The sequence below is a fragment of the Mustela putorius genome, unplaced genomic scaffold, assembly GCF_011764305.1.
Source record: "Mustela putorius furo isolate JIRA1106 unplaced genomic scaffold, ASM1176430v1.1 tig00000487_pilon_pilon_pilon, whole genome shotgun sequence".
In the NCBI taxonomy this organism is placed as follows: domain Eukaryota; kingdom Metazoa; phylum Chordata; class Mammalia; order Carnivora; family Mustelidae; genus Mustela; species Mustela putorius.
The window spans coordinates 7,314,656-7,336,886 of record NW_025421399.1 but is presented as its reverse complement, the minus strand read 5'-3'; the positions used below and the strand labels follow the sequence as shown (position 1 = coordinate 7,336,886).

Below are 22,231 nucleotides of genomic sequence, written 5' to 3'. Positions count from 1 at the left end.
AAAACCAAAACAAATTTGGCAATTCATCCGATTCCAGATCATTTTGGTAAAATCCAAAGGGGGGGGGGACAAGAAACTGCAGCAACATGCGTCTTAACTAATTCGATCCCTTTGCTTCGCCTGAGAAATGCAGTTTCGTGTCACCTGTTGCAGAAGATGTGTAGTTGATCATGCAGACAGGATTGCTGAAGGTGAACTTTTGGACCAGCTTCTTAGTCACATGGCAGAAGTACATGGGGATTTATTACAAAATGACTTTTTTTCTTGATTCTAAGGATGAAAGTCTTCTCTGGATCTGTAATGAATTTCTCTAGGGTGACTTTTCTCCTATTTTCTCACGGAAAGTTTCTCTAGGCTGGTGCTGAGATGCATTTTTTTTTTTTAAACACACAGTTGCTGCTTTTTATTAAATACGTAGTTGCAGATTACTAAATTGTGGGCAAAAAAAGTAACTTGTAGCAATAACCTACAAGATTTTTCCTTTATGTTTTTGTTAATCTGGATTAACTGAATTAGATTCCAGGTGTTTTTTTTTTTTTTTAAGATTTTATTTATTTATTTGACAGATCACAAGTGGGTAGAGAGGTAGGCCCAGAGAGAGGGGGTAGCAGGCTCCCTGCTCAGCAGGGAGCGGGATGTGGGGCTCAATCCCAGGACCCTGAGATCTTGACCTGAGCCAAAGGCAGAGGCTTAACCCGCTGACGCTATTCAGGCACCCCTAGATTCCAATTTTAAGAGCATTTACAAAGTGAAGTTGATGAGGAAATAGGATTAAGATGTGTCACTTGTTTTTGATAGTGGCTAGTGTTGAAGAAGGGGTTAAATTTAGATGTTTCCATTTTTATAAATGCTTACCTATTTATGGAGGAGTTTGAGTATTAAACCAAATGCAGGCTCATTCCTAACAAATGCAAAAGGTAATTTTCTTTTGCTTGACAATATCTGTCTGCCTTTGCCCAGTGGGGGTGGAGGGTGGGGAGAGGATGGGGCCCGAGAGGGAAGGGGATGAATCAAGGGTCAAGTATTTATGTCTTGGGTGCGGAAGGTTTCATTTCTTAGCCAATTTAGTATCTTTTATTGTAATAGTTTTTATGTTAAGAAATCATAGGTGGTTCTTTCTGCCCGCAACTGAAAGGCCTATAGAGACTGATACACACTATCTGAGGAAGTTTTTTGGGGCTAGACAGAGCTGAGGCATTTTGGCAGGGCCGTTCAGCTAATTTAAACCTCTTTGAGGGACTAGCCAATAGCACTTAGGATTGATAGCTGTGTATATGCTGAGTTAAATTACAATTTGTGCTTAGGTTTCTCTTTAAAAAAAAAAACTTGCATATTTATGTACTTTCATGACATTTTGTTTTTATTAATGATACTTGTAGACTACCTTGTGGATACTTGTCCTTTCTTTATATGAAGTTAAGGATTATATATCCTTATGTTAATCTTCTGTCTCCTGCAGCTCCTAGTACAGTGCCTTGCACATAGCAGCTGCTCATCAAAGATTGTTTGGATAAATGATTGTTAGGTGAGAGCTTGTAATAGATGAAGTTTTGGTAATTCTGCAGTGGTTGCTCTAGCTCCTAAATATTTTGGATTTGGGAAACTAAAAATTGATTTAATTAGATTTTGGTGGTTTGACCAGTGAGTGGCTTTAGGAGTAGAGTTAGTATGTTTTAAGCTACTTTTTCCTATTACTTGCCAGGCATTTGCCTTTCTTTGTTGGATGTGGTGTTAACTTGTCGGATATTTTACTTTTTGAAACACATTATCTCTCAAGATTATGGTAAAAGGGATCATGCATTTTATGTTCTGAACTTTGAGAATATGTCCACTTGGCTAAAATGAGTAACAGTGCATGACAGTGAGCTGTTGAGGCTAAGCACCAATGTCATTGGTTTTATTATCTGTATTTCCAGACAGTAAAGGCTAGGGAGAAGACTGTCAGGTAAATGAGTATGCTTGGGGAGAAAAAAATACTCTGGGACTGGTAACCCAAGAGCACAGAAAGAAATATGATTGGTGGATTTGAATCCTGTACTTTCAAGGCTAAAAAAAGGATTATACTTTATTGGGAATTTAGAATAATTTGATTAATTTTTGTAGGCAGTACTACTGTTGGCTTAAGCACTAACATATTATTTCCTACCATAAAAAATTATTCGTTCTTCTATTCATCTGTTGAGTGGTTTGTAGGTAATATGACTGTTGACGATGCAGAGATGTTGGTTGATATGAGCTTTTCTAAGATCATGGTTTTTTTAAAAAAATTTTATTTTTTTACTAATTTTTTTTTAAGATTTTTATTTATTAACTTGAGAGAGACAGTAAGCACAAGCAGGGGGAGCAGCAGCAGAGAAAGAGAGAGAAGCATGCTTCCCGCTGAGCAGTGAGCCCGATATGGGACTTGATCCCAGTACCCTGGGATCATGATTGGAGCCACTGAGCCACCCAGGCGCCCCTGTTTTTTTAGTAAGCTTTACACCCATTATGGGGTTCAAAGTCATGACCCCAAGATCAAGAGTCACACACTCCTCCGACTGAGCCAGCCGGGCACCCCTAAAATCATAGATTTTAAAAAGTATTTTCATTGGAGAGTAAAAGTTTTCCTTTTAAGGAGAAAAATTTTAAATGGGTGCATAAGACATTCACATTACAAATAATACAATAGAATTGACAGTTTATTAATTCAAAAATTGAAATCATCTAGTTTTGCTTCAGCTAGAGGCATTTGGTTGAAAAAGGGTTTTATTTATTTTTATTATTTAGAGTTATTTCAGCCCATAGGTTTTATGACATATATATGTATATTTTTAAGATTGTTTATTTATCAGAGAGAAAACCCAAGCAGGCAGGCATAGCCGGTAGAACAGGCAGAGGGAGAAGCAGGCTTTCCACTGAGCAAGGAGCCCAATGCAGGACTCGATCCCAGGACCTGGGATCATGACCTGAGCCAAAGGCAGTCGCTCAACCGATTGAGCCACCCAGGCGTACTATGGCATATTTTTAAAAAAAAGATTCTATTTATTTGGAAGACTGAGAACAGGAGCATAGAGGGAGAGGGAAAAGCAGACTCACTGCTGACCAGAGAGCCTGACTAGGTCTTGATCCCAGGACCCTGAAATTATGACCTGAGCCAAAGGCAGATGCTTAACTGACTGAGATACCCACACACCCCTTTATGACATATTTTTTAGATTTATTAATTTATTTATTTGAGGCAGAGAGTGCACATGCATGTGTGAACTGGGGAAGGGGCAGAGGGAGAGGGAGAGAATCTCAAGCAGATTTCACATTGAGCTTGGAGCCTGACACAGGGCTGGATCCCAGGACCCTGAGATCATGCCCAGAGCCGAAACCAAGAGTTGGGCACTTAGCCGAATGAGCCACCCAGGTGCCCCAGTTTTATGACTTGTATTGTCGATGCATTGAGAGAGATCGTACAGAAAATCTGTTTTGAATAGGTGTTTGGTGTTCTTACAGCACCTTGAAATCAAGCATTTGCTAAATAAAAACAAATCATACCTGAAACTGGATAGTTTTTTTTTAATTTTGTAAAGATTTAATTAATTAATTAATTTATTTGACAGAAAGAACAGAAGGGGAAACAGCAGGCAGAGGGAGAGGGAGAAGCAGTCTTGCTGAGCAGGGAGCCCATTGTGGGCCTTGATCCCAGGAACCAGGGATCATCTGAGCCAAAGGCAGACGCTTAATGACTGAGCCACCCAGGTGCCCCAGAAACTGGATAGTTTTTGCTTTTAACTTGTGTGGGACTTCTGGTGTATTATACTTAGCTGGAATTTTGAAATTTGGAACCTCTGATGATGGCTTCAGAAAGCCAAAGCCCTGATGTTTTCCTGTTCGTGATTTATGTCCTCTAAGGATTATGACAGAGGAGAACAGTGGCATAGATGCCATGAACTGTAGATTTATCTGAAGCAGAATTTGTTACTGGTTTGGCAGTATTTATTGCCACCAGTGTCAACCAAATGTCTTTTTGGTATTTGTGTAATTCTGGATTGCTACAAGTGAAGGACAAAGTGCAGTAGAGATTTAGAGAAGGACAAGTTTATACCCTGTTTGGGGGAGTTGGTGTGGCTGTATCTTTCTTGGATGAGCATGTGCAGGATGAGGATGGGTAGTTCAAGGGAGGGAGCAGCATGAACAGAAGCCCTGATATATATATATATATTTTTTAAGGTTTTATTTTTTACATAATCTCTGCACCCAGTATGGGACTTGAACCCCAGACCCTGAGATCAAGAGTCACATGCCCCTAAGGTACTGATTTTAAAGTGTGGGCAGTCTTGAGTGTCCTGGTTTAGCAAGAACCTGAGTATGTGAGTAAGAAATAAGCTGCAAAGGTCTGTTTGTTGGGCTGTATCTAGAGAACCAAGCTATAACTTTCTGCCTCTCATCTGAGGGTAAATACTGCACTAGGTCAGTGATCCTCATTTTTCACTCTTCAGCACCGAGGGGTCTGCAGTATTCCCATCAGCAGCACGCGGGAGAGGGAAACAAAACCAAATCAACTCATGGAGATACAGTTAGGCCACTATTGCAGACCGCTCGTCCCCCCCAGATTGAGAGGATTACTGGAGGAGCAGGAGGAGGTGGTTTCTCAAGCCCCCTCCCCCCGCCCAATCTGTTTCAAATCTATTTCATTTGTGGGTATTGATGATGAGTTGGAAGATTGGGGAACAAGTGGAATACGATTTCACTGGGATGTTAGCGAGTTTAGCATAGCTTCTGTTATGAGGATGGATTGGAAGATGAGATAGCTATTGGGTATCTGGATGGGTTTTGTTTTTTTTAAAGATTTATTTATTTGACAGAGAGCGACACAGTGAGAGGGGGAACACAAGCAAGGGGAGTGGGAGAGGGAGAAGCAGGTGCTTCCCGCTGAGCAGGGAGCCCGATGAGGGGCTTGTTCCCAGGACCCTGGGATCATGACCCAAGCCGAAGGCAGATGCTTAACGACTGAGCCACCCAGGCTCCCCTGGATGGGTTTTGAAGCACTGAGTGGCAGATCAATTCAGGAGGTACTTCAGGTTCCCCAGGCCTCGACAGCATCAGGAGTGTAGATGGAGAGAAGAATGCATCCCATGTGCTTCCGTAGGAATGGTAGTGCTTTGAGTGGCGATAGGAATTCAGGATTACAAGGAAATGAGTGAGATCTGTTTTCGGGTATCTGTATCTGAAGAGGTTAAACATGAGAGTTGGAAGAAAGAAAATGAAGGCCCCGAAGAGTTATTAAGAAGTTGGGCAACAATGCTTTGTGCGTGGTAGAGAAGTACGTCTGATGCGTGTGGTGAAGAGTAGTCTGTGTTCACGTTCGACTCCTTGTCCTTGTGTACTTGGGGTTGGAGCTCTGTGTCGAAATGTGTAGGCACAGCAGCACTGGGGATGTTGAGGCCAGGAACTCTGATTTCTTCTGTTAGATTCTTTTCTTCTTCATTACCCTGTGTCCTCCCTGTGACTGCAGATCCTTGGAGGGGGCGTGTAGGGGATGAAAAGTTGGTGGTTGTGGTGGGAGACTGATAATCTGGGTGACATGGATAGGAGCCAGTCCTAGCAGATGCCCTCCTTGCATTGAATAGATTACTCTCTTCCGCCCTTCTTGGTCTTGTTTCTATTTGAATGCCTTTTTTTTTTTTTTTTAAAGATTATTTATTTATTTATTTGACAGAGAGAGAGATCACAAGTAGGCAGAGAGGCAGGCAGAGAGAGAGAGAGGAGGAAGCAGGCTCCCTGCTGAGCAGAGAGCCCGATGCGGGACTCGATCCCAGGACCCTGAGACCATGACCTGAGCCGAAGGCAGCGGCTTAACCCACTGAGCCACCCAGGCACCCTATTTGAATGCCTTTTAAAAATTTTTTTTAATTTTAATTTTTAAAAAAGATTTTATTTATTTATTTGACAGACAGAGATCACAAGTAGGCAGAGAGGCAAGCAGAGAGAGAGAGAGGAGGAAGCAGGCTCCCTGCTGAGCAGAGAGCCTGATTTGGGGCTCGATCCCAGGACCCTGGGAACATGATCTGAGCCGAAGGCAGAAGCTTTAATCCACTGAGCCACCCAGGCGCCTCCCCCCTCTTTTTTAAAAGATTATATTTGAGAGAGTAAAAGAGGAGCACAAGGAGGGGGCGTGGCAGAGGGAGGGGGAGAAGCCGGCTCCCCAGTGAGCAGGGAGCCTACTAAATAGAAATCAATCAACAATCAATCTCAAGTAATATTTAATAATTCCATTTAAAAAATAGCTTTATTGAGGGGCTCCTGGATGGCTCAGTCAATTAAGCATCTGATTTCAACTCAGGGTCCTGGATCGAGCCCTGTGTGGGGGCTCCCTGCTTGGTGAGGCGTCTGTTTCTCCCTATTCTCCCCGCTTGTGCTATCTCTGTCACTATCTCTGTCTCTCTGTCTCTGAAATAAATAAAATCCTTTTTTTTTTTTTAAACAACAGTAGTTTTCTTAGGATGAATGAGAGTTGGGTTATAAGTCTCCCCAAATTATCGCTGAATTTTGGATTGCCTTAGGCCAGTTTGGAAAATTTATTCCAGAAAGATTTGTCAAAGAAGGACTAGTGTAAGTGGAGTCCAACCACTGATTTCCACACTGTCAGAGTGGGGACTTGTGGCAGGTATTGGAGGCACCTGCGTATGTAAGCCCACTACAGCATTTTAGGTTATCGTGATGTATGAGAATCTGAGGAGTCTATATACATCTTTTGTGTGCGTCAAGAATCTAGAGAGCGAGCATGTAGCACAGAGATATAAAGTGGAGAATCTGGACCAGACTTCATGAGTTTGAATCTGGGCTCTGTGATGGTGGGCTGTTTGCTTAACACTCGGTGTCTCACTTTCCTCATTTGTAAAATGGAGATATCTTAGTACTCAATTCAAGATGTGAGGGTTAAATGGTTCATATACACGAAATGCCTGTAACAGTGCCTAGCATATGATGAAGATTCAACAAATATTAGGCTATTGTTACCTGTTGATTTGCTCCTGAAGATGGAGATTCTTCTTTTTTTTAAAGATTTTATTTATATGGCAGAGAGGGGAGAGCACAGCAGGGGGAGTGATAGGCAAAGGGAGAGGGAGAAGCAGGCTCCCCGTTGAGCAAGGAGCCCGATGCAGGACTTGATCCCAGGACCCTTAATCCCAGGATTCCCAGGGAAATCTCCCCTGAAGATGGAGATTCTATGAAGATACAGGGACCTTACTTCGAGTACAGTGAGAAAATGTCATCTAGGGGTGCTGGCGTGTCTCAGTTGTTAAATGTTCTGCTCTTGTTCTCAGCTCAGGTCTTGATCTCAGAGTCGTGAGTTCAAGCCCCACATTGGGTTCCACACTGGGCATGGAGCCTTCAAAAAAAAAAAAAGATGTCATTTGATTTATAAGGTATAAACATATTTTAAGGACCATATTTAAGTAAAAATATGTGTTAAAACAGATTTAGGGGCGCCTGGGTGGCTTAGTCGGTTAAGCATCTGCCTTCGGCTCAGGTTGTGGCCTCAGGGTCCTGGAATCAGGCCCGCATCGGGCTCCCTGCTCAGGGGGAAGCCTGCTTCTCCCTCTCCCACCCCCCTTGCTGTGTTCCCTTTCTCCATGTCTCTCTCTGTCAAATAAATAAGTAAAGTCTTTTTTTTTTTTTTAAAGATTTTATTTATATTTGACAGATCACAAGTAGGCAGAGAGGCAGGCAGAGAGAGAGGAGGAAGCAGGCTCCCTGCTGAGCAGAGCCCCCCCCCCCTCCGCCCCATGCGGGGCCTGATCCCAGGACCCTCAGACCCTGACAGGCAGAGGCTTAACCCACTGAGCCACCCAGGTGCCCCAAATAAATAAAATCTTAAAAAAAAAACCCAGAGCTTTATTTTCCCCCTTTGAAAGAAATATTAAATATTTAACTTACCCACTTAAAAGGTTTAGTTTAGCTACCATCTGACTTATTCCAGAACTATGGTAAATAATAAATTTACTTCAGTTGTTCACAGTGGTCAATTAGAGTAGAGAAAGCACTTGTGACACTTTGAACTCTTGGTAGTTCATGTTGTCTTTCTCTCCCTGTTCCTTTAACACCAGTTTTCCAGGTTTTCAAAACTGCCTGTACATGGCCCTCTCACTGTCTTCCTCCTTTCTCAGAAAGCTCATCTGTTTTCAAGTTGTTTTTAAGAATTGCAATGAAAAATAATAAAAATAGTGGGGATTTACTCTTTTGGAAAAATACTTATAATACAAAGATGAAAATGAAAATCTGTAATCTTACCAACCAAAGATAACTCTTGGGGATGTTTTCATTCCTATAACATGTTTTTACCTGTGTATTTTGAAAAAGGTACAACTAGGTGTGCCTGGTTGGCTCAGTTGGTTGAGCGACTGGCTCTTGGTTTCAGCTCAGGTCATGATCTCAGGGTCCTGGGATCGAGCCCCACATCTGACTCTGTGCTCAGCAGAGAGCCCGCTTAGGGATTCTCTCTCTCCCTCTCCCTGCTTGTGCATGTGTGCTTGCTCGCTCTCTCTGAAATAAGTTAATCTTTTTTTTTTAAAGGTACAGCTTGGATTAGGATTATGATAAACTAATTGTTTTTACTTGATATATAGCGAAATTTTCTCCTATCGCGGTCTTTATGAAGATAATACGTGAACATAGGTAACAAATTAAAATTGTATTAAAGCTCATACTGAACAAAAGCAGTTCCCTGATACACACCTGTTTCTACCTGAGACCTCTCTAGAGGCAGTGGCTTTCAATTCTTCCTTTTTTTTTTTTTTAAGATTTTATTTATTTATTTGACAGAGAGAGAGATCACAAGTAGAGGAGGCAGACAGAGAGGGAGGGGGAAGCAGGCTCTCTGCTGAGCAGAGAACCCGATGTGGGGCTTGATCCCAGGACCCTGATCATGACCTGAGCCGAAGGCAGAGGCTTAACCCACTGAGCCACCCAGGCGCCCAGCTTTCTCCCCTTGGCATTTACCACAGTATTTTAAAATAATATGCTTATATTTGCTTTATCAGTTTTAGACATTCTTTTGACTTTGTTTATGGTAGATGAAGAGTTAGCCTTTTTTAAAAAAATATTTTATTTATTTACTTGACACAGAGAGAGATCACAAGCAGGCAGGGAGGCAGGCAGAGAGAGAGAGGAGGAAACAGGCTCCCCGCTGAGCAGAGAGTCCGATGCGGGGCTCGATCCCAGGACACTGGGATCATGACCTGAGCTGAAGGCAGAGGCTTAACCCACTGAGCCACCCAGGCGCCCCAAGAGTTAGCCTTTTTATAATTACTTTCTTTCTTATCCTTTCATTATAGTTACAGCATGATTTTTGGATAAATACTGAGGGATTGGTTACATGTTCATAACTGTATATATGATTTATTTATATGATTATTATAAATAATACTTTTTCTGGAGTTATTGCCTTAGTTTTTTTTTAAAATTTTTTTAATTTAGTTTTTATTTTTTATAAACATATATTTTTATCCCCAGGGGTACAGGTCTGTGAATTGCCAGGTTTACACACTTCACAGCACTCACCAAAATTGCCTTAGTTTTTCACTTGCTTAATGTTCTATGTATCTAGCCCAGTGCACTGTCAAGTCTGTAGAATACCTTATCACTTACTCTTTTCCAAACTCTTAAATGTAACAGTTCCATTTTTTTTCTTATTGGTTTTTCTTCTGCATCCCTCCCCATTTCTGCTTTCACCTGAACTGATTGCTCTGTAGGTCTGTTGGTCATCACACTGGAACTTCTTTTTGCTGCTTACCTATATATATTCTCTTTCTTGAGTCCGACGTTTTTCCTGATCTACTCTTCTTTTTCAGCAAAACCAACCTCTAGTTGCTTCCTAAGAATGGGTGCATGAGAAATAAACTTAAAAAAAATATGTTTGGGGGCGCCTGGGTGGGTCAGTGGGTTAAGCCTCTGCCTTCGGCTCAGGTCATGATCCCGGGGTCCTGGGATCGAGCCCCACATTGGGCACTCTGCTCAGCGGGGGGCCTGCTTCTCCCTTTCTCTCTGCCTGCCTCTCTGCCTGCTTGTGATCTCTGTCAAATAAATAAATAAAATAATTAAAAAAAAATTAAAAACATTAAAAAAAATGCTTGGAAATGCTCTTTGCTAGTAAGCACTGTGTATTGTGTAAGGCTGATGAATTATAGGCCTGTACCCCTGAAACAAATAATGCATTATATGTTAATAATAAAAATAATACAGGCGCCTGGGTGGCTCAGTGGGTTAAGCATCTGTCTTCGGCTCAGGTCATGATCTCAGCGTCCTGGGATGGAGCCCCACATTGGGCTCTCTGCTCAGCCGGGAGCCTGGCCCCCTCCCCGCCTGCTTGCCTACTTGTGATCGCTCTCTGTCAAATAAATAAAAAATCTTTTAAAAAATTAATAAAAAGAAAATAAAAATGTTCTTTGTGACCCTAATATTGATAGATATTTTGGCTGGGTATAGGATCCTAAATTTAAAAATCTTTTCACTTGAAAGATTTGTTTGTATCGTGTTCCAGCATCTAATGTTGCAGTTGAGAAGTTTAGGGCCATTCTGATTACTTCCTTCATGTGTGACTTGTTTTTTCCCTTTATGAAGCATTTAGGCTCTTTTTATGCTCTCCAGTATTGTGAAGTTTTGCTGTGATATCATATCCCTTGACGTGGCCCTTTTCTTAATTCATTGTGCTGGGTGCTGGGTGGCTCCCCCCTCCCTTTTTTCCTAACTAAAATTAAAAAAAAAATTTTTAAGTAAAAATGCTACATGTGGGGTTCAGACTCACAACCTCCACATCAGGAGTCTTACATTCCACCAACTGAGCCAGCCACCAGGTGCCCCTTGGTGGACCCTTTTAATATGGATATTTATGTTCTTTAGTTCTGGGGATTTTTAAAAAAATTATTTGCTCATTTTTTCCCAAATTTGTTCAATTCTCTTCTTGAACTTAGATGTAGGGTCTTAGAGACTGATCTTACTGAGTTTTTTGTCATTTTAAATTTTTGTTGTCTTGTCCTTTTAGTCTGTCTTCTGGGAGATTTCTTTCTTTTTCTCTTCCAAGTCTTTTGTTTTTATTTCAGCTATCAGATACTTAATTTCTAAAAGCTCCTTTCTTTGTTTCTTTGCATAGCATCCTATTTAATGATGTAATATCTTTTTATATTTATTATTAATGCTAATTAAAAGAATTTTTGAAGTGCACCTTCCATGTACAGTAAAATTCACTGAATTTTGACTCTTAAGTTTTGGCATGCACACCTAGCCATATAACCACCACCACCATGAGTACAGAACAGTCCCATTATCTGCCCCAAATTCACTGGTTTTCCTTTAGTCAGGCCACCACCAATGTATTTGCTGTTCCTGTAGTTTTGTCTTTTTCTGAGTATCATATAGGTAGGCTATTTAGCTTTTTGAGTCTAGCTGCTTTTACCTAGCATAGTGAATTTGAAATTCATCCAAAATACTGTTTATTTTTTAATTTTTTAAATTATTTTTTATTTTTTTAAAGATTTTATTTATTTATTTGACAGAAATCACAAGTAGATGGAGAGGCAGGCAGAGAGAGAGAGAGGGAAGCAGGCTCCCTGCTGAGCAGAGAGCCCGATGCAGGACTCGGTCCCAGGAGCCTGGGATCATGACCTGAGCCGAAGGCAGCGGCTTAACCCACTGAGCCACCCAGGCGCCCTCAAAATACTGTTTTTATTAATAGTTCATTGCTTTTTATCATGGCGTAGATAGTCCATTATATGGACGTACCACAGTTGGCTTATCCACTCACCAGTTCAAGAACATTTGAATTGTTTCCAGGTTTTGGAGGTTATAAATAAAGTTGATGCAAACATTTACTTATAGGTTTTTGTGTGAAGACAAGTTTTTATTTCTGTTGGGAAAATACCTAGAGGCAGAATTGGTGGGTTTTATGCCATGTATATTTTAACCTTCTAAGAAACTGCCAGAGGCACCAGAGTGGCTCAGTCGGTTAAGCATCTGCCTTGGGCTCACTCAGGTCATGATCCTGGTGTCCTGGGATTGAGCCCCAAGTTGGGATTCCTGCTAAGTGGAGAGTCTGCTTCTCTCTCCCCCTCTCTTGCTTTCCCCACCGCCCCACTCATTCTCAGCCTCTCAGATAAATAAATAAAATCTTTAAAAAAAAAATAGGAAAAAAAGACTGCCAAGCTGTTTTTCAAAGTGGTTTTACCATTTTGCATTCCCACTCGCAATGGATGAGGATTCTGGCCATTGTAATAGGTGCATAGTGGTATGTTTCTTATCTTTTTTTGAAAAATATTTTAAAAATTTTATTTATTTATTTGAGAGAGACAGAGAGTGAGGAGCAGAGGGAGAGGGAGAAGCAGACACTACCTGCTCAGGGAGCCCAATATGGGGCTCCATCCCGGAACTCTGGGATGATGGAGCCAAAGGCAGACTCAACCCACAGAGTCACCCAGGTGCCCCTAGTGGTATATTTCCTTATTACTTTAATTTTGGTTTCCCTAATGATTAATGATGCTGAGCATCTTTTTATGTGCTTATTTGCTTGTCTCTGAGGCCAATCTTTGGTGAAGTGTCTGTTGAAATATTTTCCCCAGTTTTTAATTGGGTATGTTTGTTTTCTTATTCTTGAATTTGGAAAGTTTAGCTTACAATAATTACTTATGTCATATAATTTCCCAGAGCTCTTTTCTTTGTTCCTTTTTCAAACCATCCTCTCTCTTCTTGGATGTAATACCTTTCTTTATTTCTCCGAGGATATTTTTTCATTTTTTAAAACTTTTCTTTGTTACCTCAGATTTTGTTCTTTTTTTGGTTTTCGTTTTTATTTTGTTTTTTAAGTAGGCTTCACACGCAGTGTGTGGCTTGAAATCACAACTCTTAGATCAAGAGTTGCATGCTCTACTGACTGAGCCAGCCAGGCTCCCCCAGATTCTATTTTTCTGTTTTAGTACTAACAGAGGAGGCTTTTTTTTTAAATACGTCATGATCCTTAGTTGTTCATGGAGTGAGGTGCTGGATAGTGGGTGGCTGTGGTTTCCCAACTGGTAGGTTTCACCGTGAGGTGATTGGACAGTGAGCCAACCTTGTCTTTGGTGGAACGCCAGATATCAGTATTTGTTATTTTTGTGTATTTTTGTTTTTGTCTCTCTTTTATTTTTCTCCTGTGAGTCTGTTTGATGTCTTAAGGGAAGATTTCTTTAATTTTTTTTTTTTAAAAGATTTTATTTATTTGTCAGAGAGAGCGAGCAAGAGCGAGCACAGGCAGACAGAGTGGAAGGCAGAGTCAGACGGAGAAGCAGGCTCCCTGCGGAGCAAGGAGCCTGATGTGGGACTCGATCCCAGGACGCTGGGATCATGACCTGAGCCGAAGGCAGCTGCTTAACCAACTGAGCCACCCAGGCGTCCCAGATTTCTTTAATTTTTTGCTTGTGGCTGGGATTTAGGGTCTGAGTGAGAGTGTATACTCAGTATGTTAGGAAGTTAAATAAAGGAAGACAGCTAGGGCTCGCACCTTACAGTATGCACACGTCACTAAATTTCCCATCAGGAACCCTGAGCCTTCTAAGTCTGGTGGTGCAGGAGTCCTGGGGCCTCCAGGTCATTCGTTTTCTTGTTCTTCCCCTCTGCCTCTGAACGTTCTTAGAATGAAGAGTTCTCTCTGCAGTGTCAGATACCTCTGTTCCCAGTTTCCACATTCTACAAAGTCACTGTAACTGCTTGATTGCTTATGTCTCCTCTCCTCTCTCTCTTTTTTTTTTTTTTTTTTTTTTAAAGATTTTATTTATTTATTTATTTGACAGAGAGAAATCACAAGGAGATGGAGAGGCAGACAGAGAGAGACAGAGGGAAGCAGGCTCTCCGCTGAGCAGAGAGCCCGATCCTCTCTCTCTTTTTTAAAGATGTTATTTATTTGAGAGAGAAAAAGCAGTACCGGAGGGTTGCGGGGGAGGTGCAAGAGAGAGAAGCAGACTCCTGGCTGAGCAGGGAGTCCGATGTGGGGCTCATCCCAGGATCTGGAGATCATGACCTTAGATGAATGCACTTAACCAACTGAGTCGCCCAGGTGCCCCTTTTCTCTTTCTTTCTCTCTCTCTCTTTTTTTAAATCTCTTCTTCCCACCACTTTTGAGATAAAATTGACACATAACATTATATTAATTGTGTACAACATAATGATTTGATATATATTGCAAAGTGATATCTACAGTAAGTTAATATACATCATTTTTTTTTAAAGATTTTATTTATTTATCAGAGAGAGAGGGGGAGAGAGCAAGCACAGGCAGAGGCAGAGTGAGAAGCAGGCTCCCTGCCGAGCAAGGAGCCCGATGTGGGACTCGATCCCAGGACACTGGGATCATGACCTGAGCCGAAGGCAGCTGCTTAACCAACTGAGCCACCCAGGTGTCCCCAATATCCATCATTTAATACAATTAAAGCTTTTTTTTTCTTGTGATAATAACTTTTAAGATATTCTTTTTTAGAGCGCCTGGGTGGCTCGGTGGGTTGAGCCGCTGCCTTCGGCTCGGGTCATGATCTCGGAGTCCTGGGATGGAGTCCCGCATTGGGCTCCCTGCTCAGCGGGGAGCTTGCTTCCCTTCCTCCCTCTCTGCCTGCCTGCCTGTCTACTTGTGGTCTCTCTCTGTCAAATAAATAAATAAAATCTTAAAAAAATATATATATGCTTTTTAAAAAAGATTTTTATTTATTGAGAGAGAGAGTGCATATGTGCACATGAGTGGGCAGAGGGGCAGAAGGAGAGGGAGAAACAGACTCTGTTGAGCAGGGAGCCCTACTCCAGGCTCAGTTCGAGGACTGTGGGATCATGACCTGAGCTAAAGGCAGGTGCTTAACTGACTGAGCCATCCAAGGGCCCCTAAGATCAACTCTTTTAGCAACTTCCAAATATACAATATTATTAACTATAGTTGCATGCTATATATTATATCCCTGGAACTTATTTACCTTATAACTGGAGGCTTGTGCTTTTTTGCTCTCTTCACTCATTTTCCCCACCCCCATCTGTTTTTTTGTGTCTTTGAGTTTGTTTTTTTTTTTAGATTCTAAATGTAAGTGAGATCTTACAATATTTGTCTTTCTCTCCTTGACTTACTCCACTTGGCATGATGTCCCCAGGGTTTATCCATGTTGTCGCAGGATTTCCTCTTTTATGGCTTAATAGTAATCTGTATTTTCTTTAGTGTGTCTGTGTGCACACATACATGTAAACATTACATTTTCTTTATTCACTTGTAGATGATCACAGGTTGTTTGCATGTTTTGGCTAGTGTGAATAATGTTCAGTGAACATGGGGATGTAGATATCTCTTTGAGACAGTGATTTCTTTTCCTCTGGATTAAGACCCAGAAATGGGAATTGCTGGATCGTGTGGTAGTTTTGTTTTTAATTTTTTGAGGAACCTCCATGTTGTTTGCCACAGTGGCTTCACTGATTTACATTTCTAGTAACGGTGCACAAGGTTTCCCCTTTCTCCACACTTTTTTTTTTTTTTTAAAGATTTTATTTAGTTATTTGACAGACAGAGATCACAAGTAGGCAGAGAGAGAGAGAGAGAGAGAAGCAGGCTTCCCGGTGAGCAGAGAGCCCAATGCGGGGCTCGATCCCAGGACCCTGGGATCATGACCTGAGCCGAAGGCAGAGGCTTTAACCCACTGAGCCACCCAGGCGCCCCTCCCCTTTCTCCACACTTTTGTCAACGCTTGTTATTTCTTCCCTTTTTAATAATGCCCATTCTACAGGTGTGAGGGTGGTATCTCATTGTGGTTTTTTTTTTTCATCTTTGTTCTAGTATGGTTTTGCCTTTCATGTTTCTTCCCTGTCAATTTTCCAGGTGTTAGGAGGAAAAGCATATTAATTCGTGCTATGATTTTGTCATATATAACTGAAGTCTTGGGGTGCCTGGGTGGCTTGGTCAGTTAGTTGTCTGCCTTCAGCTTGGGTCATGATCCCAGGTTCCTGACATTGAGCCCCCGCATCAGGCTCCCTGCACAGCAGGAGGCCTGCTTCTCCCTCTGCTGCTTCCCCTGCTTGTGCCCTCTCTCTCTCAAATAAATAAATAAAATCTTTTAAAAAAATCAAACAAAACTGAAGTCTCGGGGTGCCTCGATGGCTCAGTCAGGTAAGCATTTGCCTTTGGCTCAGGTCATGATCCCAGGGTCTTACACATCTGGCTTCCTGCTCAGTGGGGGAGTCTGCTTCTCCCTCTTCCTTTGCCTCCCTCCCAGCTTGTGCTCTCTCCCTCTCTCTCAAATAAGTAAATAAAATCTTTAAAAAAAAATTAAACTGAAGTCTCTTTATTTACAGTTTGATTAAAAAATTCAAAAATAATTTATCTAATACTTACTTAGTGTGTAGGGTTCTGTGTTAAATAAAGCTTTAAAGAGATAGTGGTGCCTGGGTGGCATAGCTGTTACACTTCTGACTCTTGTCTTCAGCTGGGGTGGTGATCTTGGGATCATGAGATCAAGCCCAGTATCGGGCTCTGTGCTGAGCGCGGTGTCTTGCCTGAGATTCTCTTTCCCCCTGCTCTTGTGTGCTCTTGTGTGCTCTTGCTCTCTCTAAAATAAATAAATCAATCAATCTTTAAAAAAAAAAAAAAAAAAGCTTCCTTCAGGTAAGGAATGGTACCTGCTGGGGGACCTGGGTGATGCATTCGGTGAGGTGTCCAACTCTAGGTTCATCTCAGGTCAGGATCTCCAGGTCATGAGAATTAGTCTGGCTGTTGGGCTCTGTGCTCAACAGGGAGTCTGGGATTTTCTCTCCCTCCCTCTGCTCGCTGCCCACCCCTCCCCCACACTGTGCATATGCACACTCTCTCTCAAATAAATAAATAAATCTTAAAAAAAAAAAAGAAATGGTCCTGCTTTCAGTGTCTTTATTCTTTTGAAGGTGGAATAATAGCATAGTGCATGAATAACTCTAACATAGGGCAGACTATGGTAAGTGCTGTATGGGAAGAGAGAAATTAGAGAAGGAAGCTGCATTCTATTAGAAGACCAGAAGCAGCGTCAAGAAGGTTGAATTTTTTTTTTTTTAAGATTTTATTTATTTATTTGACAGAGAGAAATCACAAGTAGATGGAGAGGCAGGCAGAGAGAGAGGGAAGCAGGCTCTCTGCTGAGCAGAGAGCCCGATATGGAACTCGATCCCAGGACTCTGAGATCATGACCTGAGCTGAAGGCAGCGGCTTAACCCACTGAGCCACCCAGGCGCCCAAGAAGGTTGAATTTTTGATATGCTTTGTAAGTTGGGTAGATTTCTCCAAGTGGAGGTTGAATAGGAAGAGAATGGAGGATGCGAATCGTAATGATGGACAGAAAGATGCGTGTTTAGGAGGTACGTTTTTGTGGTTTGAGTGTTGAGATAAGACTGCAGAGAAAGGGAGATTGTATTTTGGACCAATTTGAATGAATGCCCATCTGAGAAATTTGTACTTAGTTGACAGTTTTATTGAATGTTTTAAAACTGGAACATGTCACGATAAAGCTGATTTAAAAAAATAATTGGCAGGGCACCTGGGTGGCTCAGTGGATTGGGCCTCTGCCTTTGGCTCAGGTCATGACCTCGGGGTTCTGGGATCGAGCCCTGCATTGGGCTCTCTGCTTAGCGGGGAGCCTGCTGTCAGATAAATTTTTTAAAAAAATCTTTAAAAAAAATAATTGGCTTTAGTGTATAGGATTTATTGTAGTAGGAGAAGGCTGATAGAATAGGACTTTTTTTTTTTTTTTTTAAATTTTATTTATTTATTTGGCAGAGGGAGAGAGGGGAAGCAGACTTCTGCTGAGCAGAGAGGCTCCATCCCAGGACCCTGAGATCATGACCTAAGCCAAAGGCAGAGGCTTAACTCACCGAGCCACCCAGGCGCCCCCAGCACTTTTTTTTTTTTAAAGTAGGCTTCACTACCAGCATGGAGCCAGATGTGGGGCTTGAACTCACAGCCCTGAAATCAAGACCTGAGCTAACTAAGATCAAGAGTCAGACGCTTAACCGACTGAGCTACTCAGGTGCTCCTAGAATACGAGTTTTAATAGCTATGTAAGGTTCCATCCTAAGGCTTTACCAAAATAGTTAAGCTGTACTCTGTTTGCTGTGATTACATTTAGTGACTGTTCTTTTAGGTCAGTCTTGGTTCACATCCCTGATTTTTTTTTAAGGCTTCACTACGTGTCACACTAATATACATACATATGTAATATATGACATGCATAATATATAATATATAACAGTATGTATATTATATATAACATGATATACCATTGTATTAAAAGTATAGTAAATGTATTTTCACCAGCAGTATACAAATACATATTTCATCAGCTTCCATTTTGCCAACACTTTTATAAAGCATCTGTCATTCAGTGGGTTAAAAGTGCTTTTGTTTGAATTTGCATTTCTTTGCTAATAAAATTTAGTCTTATTATGACCTCTGATGTCCAAATCTCTATTTGTAGTCATGATTTCTTTGCTGTATTTTAACTTAGTAATGGAGGAATACTTCTTGAAGCCGTCCACTTAGATGTCCTATAGGCACATTGTATTGAGCGTGTTCCAGATAAAATTCGTACTTTACTGACCACTCCCAACCTCCCATTTCCTTGCTCAGCGAACAATGGCACTGCCCACTGAATTGCCCAAGTCACAAGTGAGGAAGTAAGACACTCCTCCCTGTGCCTCACCCTGCATATGCAGGACAGTTAACCAGGCCCTATTCATTTTGTTCATCTATGCTAATTGTTCTCTAAATCGGGCCCTCTTCATCCCTCACTTGGCATCTTGAAGAAACCAGCTTGCCTGCCTGGCTTCCTTTCATTTATGCCTAGCCTTATTTTCTGTTGCTTCATTGATTTGTTCATTTATTATCTATCTATTTTTAAAAAAGCTCTTGAGTACCTGTTCTGTTCCAGGCACTATCTGGAATGGAGCTGGGAATAAGTCCGATAAGGCCCCTGCCCTCATGTGGCGGGGAAGGCAGCGAGTGTATCAGGAAGAGACCAGTGTTCTGAGGGGGACATGTAAATACGGTCTAGTCTGTAGGTGTCAGAGAAAGCTTCCCTGATGAAATGACAGTTAAACTCAGAATTAAAGAGAGGAGAGCGGATTGTAGGCCCTAGGATCATCATCATGCAGTGGACTGGCGGGAAAACCATGAAGGATTTTATAAGGAGTAATGTGATCAGACTGCTTTTAAAGAGGTTTCTCTGGCTATAGAAAGAAGAATGAATTGGAGTTGGGTAAGATAATGGATGAAGGGAGTTCGGTGGTTGAAGTACCACTTGACAGACCTTGTACTAGATTGGTATCTGTGGGAATGAAGAGAAAGAATTGAAAAATATAATTTAGAACTTAGAATGACCCATCTTAGTGATATTGATTAGGTAGGGTGTGGGGTAGGAGAGAATGGTCAAGGATGACTTCTGAATCTCCCTTATTTCTATTTATTCACAACATACTTCTTTTCACCTTGAATTTGATCATCAAGTAATACTGAATTCTTTGTATTCTCCTCATATACCTTATAGTTCTTCACTGCTGTGATGATTAACTCCCTAGTCTCCCAGCCAGCACCTTGTCCAGCTTTACCTTCTCTGATCACTGATCTCTTTTCCCCAAGTAGGGCTCAGTTCTTTTACCTCTCCTTTCCCTCTGCAGAACCTTGCACACTTACATGTTTAGTTTTCAGATGTTTGGGAAATTTCTAGTGTCTTTTTTTTTAAAGGTTTTATTTATTTATTTGAGAGAGAGGGGCAGCTGAGGTAGGGGCAGAGGGAGAGGGGGAGAGAAAATTGCAAGCAGACTACTGCCTGAGCAGGAAGTCTCATGCAGGGCTGGGTCTCACGACCCTGATACCATGACCTAAGACACAATCACAAGCGGATGCTTAACAGACTGACCCACCCAGTGCCCCTCTAGAGATCTTTCTGTTACTGATTTTAATTTAATTCCCTTATGGTCAGAAAATATACTTTGTATGACTTTAATTTTGTAAAACATTTTTAGAGGTTTTATTTTGTGCTCTAAAATACTGTCTTTCTAGGTGAAGTTTCCAAGTGTACTTGGAAATAAGGTGTATTCTGTTATTGGGTGGAATGTTTCATGAATACAAGTTAGGTTAAGTTGGTTACTGATTTTTCATCTACTTGTTTTATTGATTATTAACAGAGGAGTGTTGAAATCTACAACTGCTGTTATGGATTTGCCTATTTCTCCTGGGAGTTTTGTTAGTCTTCATATATTTTGAGGCTCTGTTACTAGGTACATAAATATTTAGGAGGGATTATCTTATCCCCTAGATTATTTGACCCCTTTATCATGAAATCTTTATTTGTTAAGATATTGTACTGAAATGGGCTGTTAATTACCTAGTTGTTTCCCTCATGAGACCCTACCTTTAGGGCAGGGTCTCAATCATCTCCTCCTCCTTAGTGCCTGGCTCAATTTCCAGTTTGTAGTAGGCAGCACAGGGTAGGAGTATGAGTCAAAGAAAGTCTCTGGATCCTTTTCACTCTTAGTTCTGTGCCATCCAATATGGCAACCACTAGCCACATGTGGTAATATTTATTGATTGATTTAAAAATTATTTTATTTTTATTTCTTAAAAAAGATTTTGTTTACATATTTGAGAGAGAGATTGAGAGAACGAGTGGGAGGAGGGACAGAGGGAGAAGCAGACTCCCCCCCCCCCCCCCCAGAGGAGGGAGCCAGATGTGGGACTTGACCATCCCCTGAGTGGAAGGTAAATGCTTAAACAACTGAGCCACCCAGGTGCCCCTAAAATTTTTTTTTAAAAGATTTTATTTTTAAGTAATTTCTGCACCCAACATGAGGCTCAAACTTACAACCCCAAGATCAAGAGTCACATGCTGTGTGGACTGAGTCAGCCACAGGCACCTCCAATAGCCGCACATGGAGGTGCTTGTTGTTAGAGGCAGCCAGTTAATAACGTAGTTTTAGAAACTGCCATGGTCCTGATAAAATTAAGCTAAGAGTCATAGATGTGGGTCAGAAGGGAAAGAAGGATTACAATTTTAGAGGCTTTTGGTTGGGAAATTTAATTTGGTAACTTAAGAGTATTCCAGTGTTGGGCACCTGGGTGGCTTAGTTGGTTGGGCGACTGCCTTCGGCTTGGGTCATGACCCTGGTGTCTCAAGATCAAGTCCCTCATCGGGCTCCCTGCTCAGCGGGGAGTCTGCTTCTCCCTCTGATCTCCACCCTCTCATGCTCTCACTTTCTCTCTCTCTCAAATAAATAAAATAAAATAAATCTTTAAAAAAAGTATTCCAGTGTTAAAAAAGTTTAACAGTTGGTATATGGGCTGACTTGTGAGATACTGGTGTGTTCCAGTGTGTCTGTTCTCTTCTATTAAACCTCTTCTCAGGAATCTCTGGCCGAATTATTTAACTAATAGTTTTCAAGGAAAATACCCCCCCCCCTTTTTTGAGTGGAATTCTTTTGTTACTTAATCGTTGTTAAATTGCAACTGTGAGACCTGAGATTTGCTAAGAAAGTGAATGCCTAGACCTCTCTACTCACGGATGTTTTCTAGAATGCACATACTTGGGAGACTGCACAGCCAAGTGCTTCATACCAAATGGCAGTGTTCAGTGGTTCAATTTCTATATTTTCCTGTCATGGCTTCCTGCTTGATTTCAGTATGTTAACACTGCCTCCTTTTGAGGTCTGTCTGTTTATAGTATATTCTATTTATGGAACTTAAAAAGTATTTCAGAAATGCACATATTAATCTGTGTGGAATTTCTCTTCTTGTCCTTATTCTTCTAATGCTTGCACAGCGATATCAAGACTTTTCTGAGGAAATATTCCAATATTTAAAATAGCTGGTAAAATTTTAGCACCTCCTATCAGTGAGTGCAGTTTTCACTGTTCTTCTAGACAGTGAAATAATTTCACATACTCCTTGAAGCCTTATTTAGTAAATTACCTCTTTCTCCGACTCCTGACCATATTCCGCTTTCAGAGTGCTATGCAAATAATAAAAAATTTAGGGCGACTGGGTGGCTCGTGGGTTAAAGCCTCTGCCTTCGGCTCAGGTCATGATTCCAGGGTCTTGGGATCGAGCCCCACATCGGGCTCTCTGCTCAGCAGGGAATCTGCTTCCTCTTCTCTCTCTACCTGCCTCTCTGCCTACTTGTAATCTCTGTTGTCAAATAAATAAGTAAAATCTTTTAAAAAATAAAAAATTTAAAAACCAGTTTTACTGTTATTT

General features: G+C 41.3%; 1 protein-coding gene across 16 annotated transcripts in view; it reads left to right on the top strand.

Moving 5' to 3' along the window:
- BPTF (bromodomain PHD finger transcription factor) overlaps nt 1-22,231 on the top strand; it is a 158,773-nt gene that overhangs the window by 1,548 nt on the left and 134,994 nt on the right. The gene's annotated exons all lie outside the window — the stretch shown is intronic.